Here is a 6,988-nt window from a genome sequence, read left to right as displayed (position 1 = left end):
CTTGTGTAAATTTCTTCTTTAATATTTAAACAAATCTAACATTCCCAACATAAAGCTCATTATTTATTTATCATTAGAAAAACTATTTTATAACTTTGATATTCAAAATGCATTTTTAAATGTACAGATTTTTTTTTAAATGGCCTGGGCCCAGTCAGAAATAGATTAGAATAAAGAAAGATATAAGAAGCTCAAGGGCAGAGGATTATGATGAGCAATCAAATTCAGTGAGCATAGCCTTGAATATTTGGACTCCCTAAGAATTTGAGGATGAGATCTAGGAAAAAAATCTAGAGTTACATTAAACAGAAATTGAGGACAATCAAACTTTAGTGAGTAAGGTCCCCGCAGCCTAGGTGTTAGGTATATTTTAGGTATGTTCCATCCAAAGTGTGTATCATATTTTTAGAGAGTGGACATTACAGAATAATTAATGCTATTTTGTTTGTGAGTAATTATAAATATAAGCATCAAAACTGAAAGGATCATATGGTTTCTTTTTGGAGTTTTTCCTTTCTTAATTATGCACATCTGGGAAATTCATACCGATTGAGCTCATGCGGCCAAACCCATTCATGAGCACACATACTTCCTCCCTCCCTTTTGTAGCAGTAGCTAACCAAATGGCCTGATGCTCAGGAGGAATTCTCACCTCCCCACTCCTCAATATACTCCACTCTGCTTTCTCAACTCCCTGATGTCTATCAGTGATGATCCCATTCTCCAGAAACTCAGGGGGGGTGGTTCATGGAACTCATCTTGGATACCTTCCTTTTATATATTTCATACATCCAGTTAGTCAACTATTCATTTTGACACAATTATATTTCTTATATTTACCCTTTTCTCCCCTTCACGGTAAAAGGTCATTACCTTTCAAGCCTGAGTTCCTGAGACAGTGTCCCAGCCGGGCTCTCTCTTTTATACAACTGCTACACTAAATACCACTTTCGAGAACCTGCCCAAGAAAATAAAACACTTCTTGTTTACTAAAGCATTAAGTTTAGATTTGCCAGTTCCTATCTCTTAAGAACTTTAACAATCCATCTCCACCCCCTTATTTAAGGGAGCTTCCTACTGCTCCCAGCACAGATCCTCTCCTTTGGTCAGGATACTTTCTTCCCTGCTCCACTGCTTGTTCTCTGATGTTGGCTCCTAACTCTTGACATTAATCCCTCTCGTTGGCCCTCTTGAACTTTACCCCATACTCTTTCCAACTGTTAACATATTAAACATCCTTAAGGACCCCACCCCCATGTCTGACAGTCTCAGATGAATTCTCTTTTAGTACACAGCTCAGTTACCATGTCTTTCAGAAAACCTTCCCTCCAGTCTGGATTCTGTGGCCTCCGTTATTCGGACACAGTACCATGTGGGCACTTGCACAGGTGATATTCATTGTCATTGCCCAAATAATTGCATCTCTCTCCTGGCTGTTCACTCTTTGAGAACAAGGATCTTTCCTTGTGGTTTTTTGTGACCTCAGTGCCTAGTATCCTGACTGACACATAGAAGGTTGAAGTGATCTCCATGTGTTTGAATTTCTGTGTATTTAGAGCACTTTTCTCAAAATTTCAGACTTAATTTATACTATTTTTGAATCATTCACCAATCCATCTGTTGATTATCTTTTCTTAACAAGGTAGAAAATTTCTTATTACAGAGGGACCTTACTATGGCGACCATAACGAATGGTTCCCACAGATCTTTCAGAATGCCCAGTTACACAGCAGGTGATCAGTAAGTTCTTGTTATTTACTTAAATAACCAAAAATTATTGCTAATAACATCACAAACCAAAAATAATGTAAGCCAAATTGGTTAGAGTGGAAAGAAGTTGCGAATCATCACTTAGTATTGTTCCATAATAGCAAGGTAGTCATTTTTGTCCCAAGAGAAATTTACTCAGTTGCTATATGCATTAAAACAGGTACCAGTGTTAGACTGTCTCACATCAGCTGATGAGTAAAATGCTCTATTTTAAGACATAATTTATCACTTTGCAAGTTCTCTTTACTTTGTTATATCTTCCTCTCTCATAGCCTATGTTGGCTCACACTCCCTCTTGTTCACTTAGTATTGTCTCGATCCAAATCTTTGTACCTGCTTATCATTTTCTCTACCCTCCTACCTCCCAAAACTGTCTAGTCCTTGTATCCAAGCTAGATATTTCCTAGATCTAAGCTCTGCCTATAACCTATTTTTCCCGAAACAGTGAATAGTCCTCGTATCAGCTCATTCTCATTGCTTCCAAACATCATAAAAGGCTTCTAAAGCCATTTACCAACCTGATTCTGTCCTAAGATCAATACTCTGTCATGCTTTCTTGAAACAGAAAAGGAGAACACCATTGGAGAAAAAAGTCTCTAACTGTGATTTTGCTACTGAAAAAAAAAGCTGTATGAGAATTTTAACTGATAAATTATTGTTGGACATGGGTTTTGGGAATATTTACGAAGTTTATTGGAAATGTGCTGTGTTGTCTATGTTTGTTTATATATGTATATGTGTTATATAAAATTTCACTACATTATTTTTTCTCTATTCTCAACCAATATCTATTACCTGTATAAAAAGTTTTTTATAGGCACAATGTGTTGAGTTGATGCTCTAAGCTAAGTTTTCTTCTCTGTGAGGTGATATTATGATTTAATGGGTTAAGATCATGTAGATTCTTTTTTTTTACCTTAATTTCAGATCTCTTAAGCTATTTTCACAGTCATCGACCCAAAGGTCTCTATCTCTTGCCAGTAAAAGACTAAAAGACTCTCCCATTCAAAAATGTCTTCTCTGCATATTTTACCTATTACAGATTTACTGGGTTTAGGAAATTCCCTTGTATAATATTCATATCCCTTCAGAGATTGGAATATATCAGTCACTCACATACAAGTGTAAATTATTTTAATCAGCTTTTTTTTTCTTTTTCTTGCCAAGAGAGAATGAGAATATCTATTAAGAATGGAGATAACTTTGGAGAGTAGGGTGTTGGATGAATAGCCAGAGAACAGTAGTAGACTGTCTATGGAGACATGTAGGGAAGAGGAAGAGTGTCCCTGGAGTTAGAGGGTGAGGAATTTTCCTCTAGTTCTTCTGCTGATGCAATCTACAAAACTCTGGCATCCTTGAAAATCAGCTCAAGTCTTGCCTCTGGTTCTAGAATCCCAGGTAGGACAGACCAAAAGGTCCATTCAAACAGGTAATTGTGGATTTGTCTTTGCCTTATTATCTATTTATCCAATTGACATGCCTTCCTTTTATTTTTGGTTCTTACTTACTTCTAACTTTATTTACTTATAAGTTTACTTGCTTTTAAGTTTAGCATATTTATGGGTTGTTCTGATGCAACTCAGCCTACTTGTGTAAATGTTTCAGCTATGGTGTAAAGGATTAACATCCTGACGTTATTAAGCATGCAGCATGGTACAATAGAAAGAGCACTGTTTTGGGAGTTGTGCTCTCTGAATACTAATCTCAGTGATCCTAAATAACTGTGTAAACTCTAAGTTTCCATGTTTCAGCTGCAAAATGAGGAGATTGAGCAAGAAGATCTTCTGGCTCTTTTCCAGCTTTAACATTATGCAATTCTTCCAGTTGCATATGGTTTCTGATTTCCCCCTAATTCCTCTAATTTCATGAGACCTTAATGGCTCAGAGTCTCAAAGTCTTTTTCTGACAAGTGGGGTAATAATACTTTCACTGTTTATCTCACAGGGTTGCAGTGAAGACAAAATATAATATTATGTGTGTCACTATACATTGTGAACTGGAAAGTCCCATACTTGTGCATAACAAATTACAATTGGGTATTTCTATTTCTACAATTACTCTGGTTTAAAAAGACCCATGGTACCTCAATGTGCAGCCAGCAGAGGGAGACAAGTTCAGACTACATTTCTTCTTGAAACATAGAATCAATTAATTACTATGTGCACTTGTGTTTTTAAAAATGAAGGTGAGATTCATACTATTGGCAGGTATGTCACTTGCTCAGTGCTATATTTACATATTGAAGTTACAAAAACAAATGAGAGAAAGAAAGAGAAAATACAAGGAATAATATGGGGGGAAACTCTTCATTTCTGGGCTTAGCTTATTACAGAACTCAGAGACAGCCCTCCTGTGAAGAATGTCATATTCCTGTGACAACTTCGTGAGCATGTCCATCTGGAGGTACAGGCTATTTGAGTACCAATTTAGGAACCAATCCAGAATTCTAAAAGTAGAATTTCCAAATTTTCTCTGAAACTAGCTTCTCAACTCAACTTTCCCATTTTATCAGCCTGGACTTCAAGAAAAAAAAAATGAAGAAATCTTTTGCCCTTCCTGTTTCCTCAACTTCCCCATCCAATTAGTTGGCAAGTCCCATCAGTTGCTCTGTGAAATTCCTCTAAAAGTCTTTGCTTCTTTTCTCTTTCCACCGTCATTGCCCTGTGGCCTGCTTTTATCATCTCTTGCCTGTTCTATTTCAGAAACTTTCTAACTGGTCTTCCCTGACTCTGACTTGTCCCAATCTGTCTTCCACTCCATTGCCAGTTAGTTATCTTCTTAAAACACAGGTATGATTATGTCACTCGCTTACTCAAAGCTTTTAATGGCTCCCTCTTGCATCCAGAATAAAGCCAAACTCATTAACATGCCTGTCAAGCCCCTCACTGACCCCAACTTACAAAAAACAGTCACTTTCCATTCTAACGTTTTCCCACCTCTACCCCCACATCCTTCCGTACAACTTACCTTCCCCACTAACGTAAAGTCTCTGAGGTAAGGACTTCATTCCTCATCGTTATTAGAAAGCAATGGGGTATATAATGAATAATGTTTATCCCTTTCTCATCCTGTCACCAACAACTTTATTAGTCTTCTAACTAGTTTCTCTGCGTCATTTTCCTGCTAACCTCTAATTTCCCATTGCCAAAATAATCTCCCTAAGATGTCAGTATCTCGCCTCACTCCTCCACAGTCTAAAGTAGCCTTCTAAATATGAAATGATGAGCTGAAGTGTGATTCTTCATTCAAGCATTCAGGATTCTTCACTACACAGGATTCCCTCTCCAACCTTCTCTCTCTCCTCCCCCCTGCTCATCTGGTAAGGCTTCTCTACCATTCTGTGTTTCAGGCTAATTCTCACAGCCATCCTTTGCATAAGATGTTGCCTTCCTCCATTCTCCTCTTACACATCTTTCACGGGTTACCTAAAATATTTTCTCCAAGAAGCCTTTTTCTTGATTACCTTTTCTGAACTACCACCGTGTTTTGATTCTGCTCCCTCATAATTTAGTCCTCGATTACTTACTGGTGCATGTGTGTTCACCTTACTTCTCCATCTTGATTTTGAGTTCGTAGGTTCCTGAGGATGAGAACTCTGAATTTTATTATTGTGCAGTACTGCCCATCACCAGAGAGGATTGGCCATAGATCTTGATTAATTTTCGTCTTGCTCCCTAATGGAAAGCAGATTTGAAAGGCCTGCCTTATAACTGTACAAAGACAATATTTGGTCCTTCTCTAGGAGGGGCTTTGAATGGCATACCCCTCATTAGATTGCATGAGGGCAGGGTGTTAATTTTATACATTATTGCTTCTCCAGAGCTTAGCACAGTTCTTGTCATATGGTAGGTCTCAAAAATATTGATTATTTTAATGAATTGTTTTATACATGGCAACATGACTGATGAGACACATCTTGTAAATCCTCTTCCTCTCATGTAGGCAGTGCTCCCACATTCATTACTAAAAGCAGAGAGGGCTGAGAATGTGATTTACAGAGAGGAAAGGAAGACACTTCTAAGCAGGCAAACTTCTGGGACCCTTCAAATATATAATGATCAAACACTAGACTTGCCCTGCAGCTCAATATTGTCAGTAAACTCTTGAGAAAACAGATTAGTCTTATTTACATGATTTATAGCCTCAAGACATTTAACTAGGCATTCCGTTTAGATTTTGCAGGATAGCTATTGCCTGCGAAATAAATATAGATATGTAAGAAAATATTTAGTAAAGTGTAGCAATTAAATAGCCTCTGCTCATCTTATTAGGCACTTCTTAATCTGTGACAAAACACTTTCTTATACTGACGTTTAATTACCACGTAATAATCATATTAAGGGTAAGCAAAGTTTGTACCTGAAGAAAAGCACCAACTGGGATATAGTTTTGTTTTGGTTTTTTCCCAGCTGGTATAAATGACAGTGTACTTGGCATTCTGTCAGTTCTCGTTTGATGAGTGGTGGCTTGCTGCAAGGGAACACCAGTAGTGCACTAGTACAGTAAGGGAGAATGCTGGTATGTGGGAAACATTACTCACTTGTGAGAGAATGTGGCCTATTGGGGAAGGGTGTCCCGCAAATGAGCAAGTCTAGTTAACTCAATCTTCCCTCCATTTCTATTGCTATCCTCCCAGTCCAAGCCAGTTGCCACTGGATGGCTAAGATTTCCTTCTATTTGTGTCTCAGCTTCCACTATTGTCCTTCTATAATCCATTCTCCATATGGCATTCAGAGCAATCTTTCTAAAATGTAAAGCAGATCATGTCAACCCCTTGCTTAAAATCTTTTACTGACCTTTCCATTCACTGGAATAAAATTTAAATTCCTTACCTTGGAATCTCTTCATTATGACCCTCTTCAATTTCTGATCTCATCTGCTTTTTCCAACTACCTCCCACAACATACACACAAACTACATTACAGGTTTATTGTTCTCATTTTGGTTCCTGGTGTATGACATACCCATTCATGCCTCAGGGCCTTTGCACATGCCATTTCTTTTATCTGGAAAGTTCTTCTTGTTTATACTTGCATGCTTGCCTCATAGATTTCAGGACATATGTTCCCCTCATCACACTTCCAGGTCATTTTCTCTGTATCACCCATATTTTTCTCCATAGCATTTCTTCTCTAAAGTAATCTTAATATGTATTTACTTGGTTCGTGTCTATTTCTGCATCAAGGATGTAAGTTCTACAAGAACAGAGTCTTGGTCT

Source organism: Equus quagga, chromosome 4 (assembly GCF_021613505.1).
Source record: "Equus quagga isolate Etosha38 chromosome 4, UCLA_HA_Equagga_1.0, whole genome shotgun sequence".
NCBI lineage: Eukaryota > Metazoa > Chordata > Mammalia > Perissodactyla > Equidae > Equus > Equus quagga.
The sequence above is the reverse complement of the archived record's forward strand: the minus strand, read 5'-3'. Positions refer to the sequence as shown.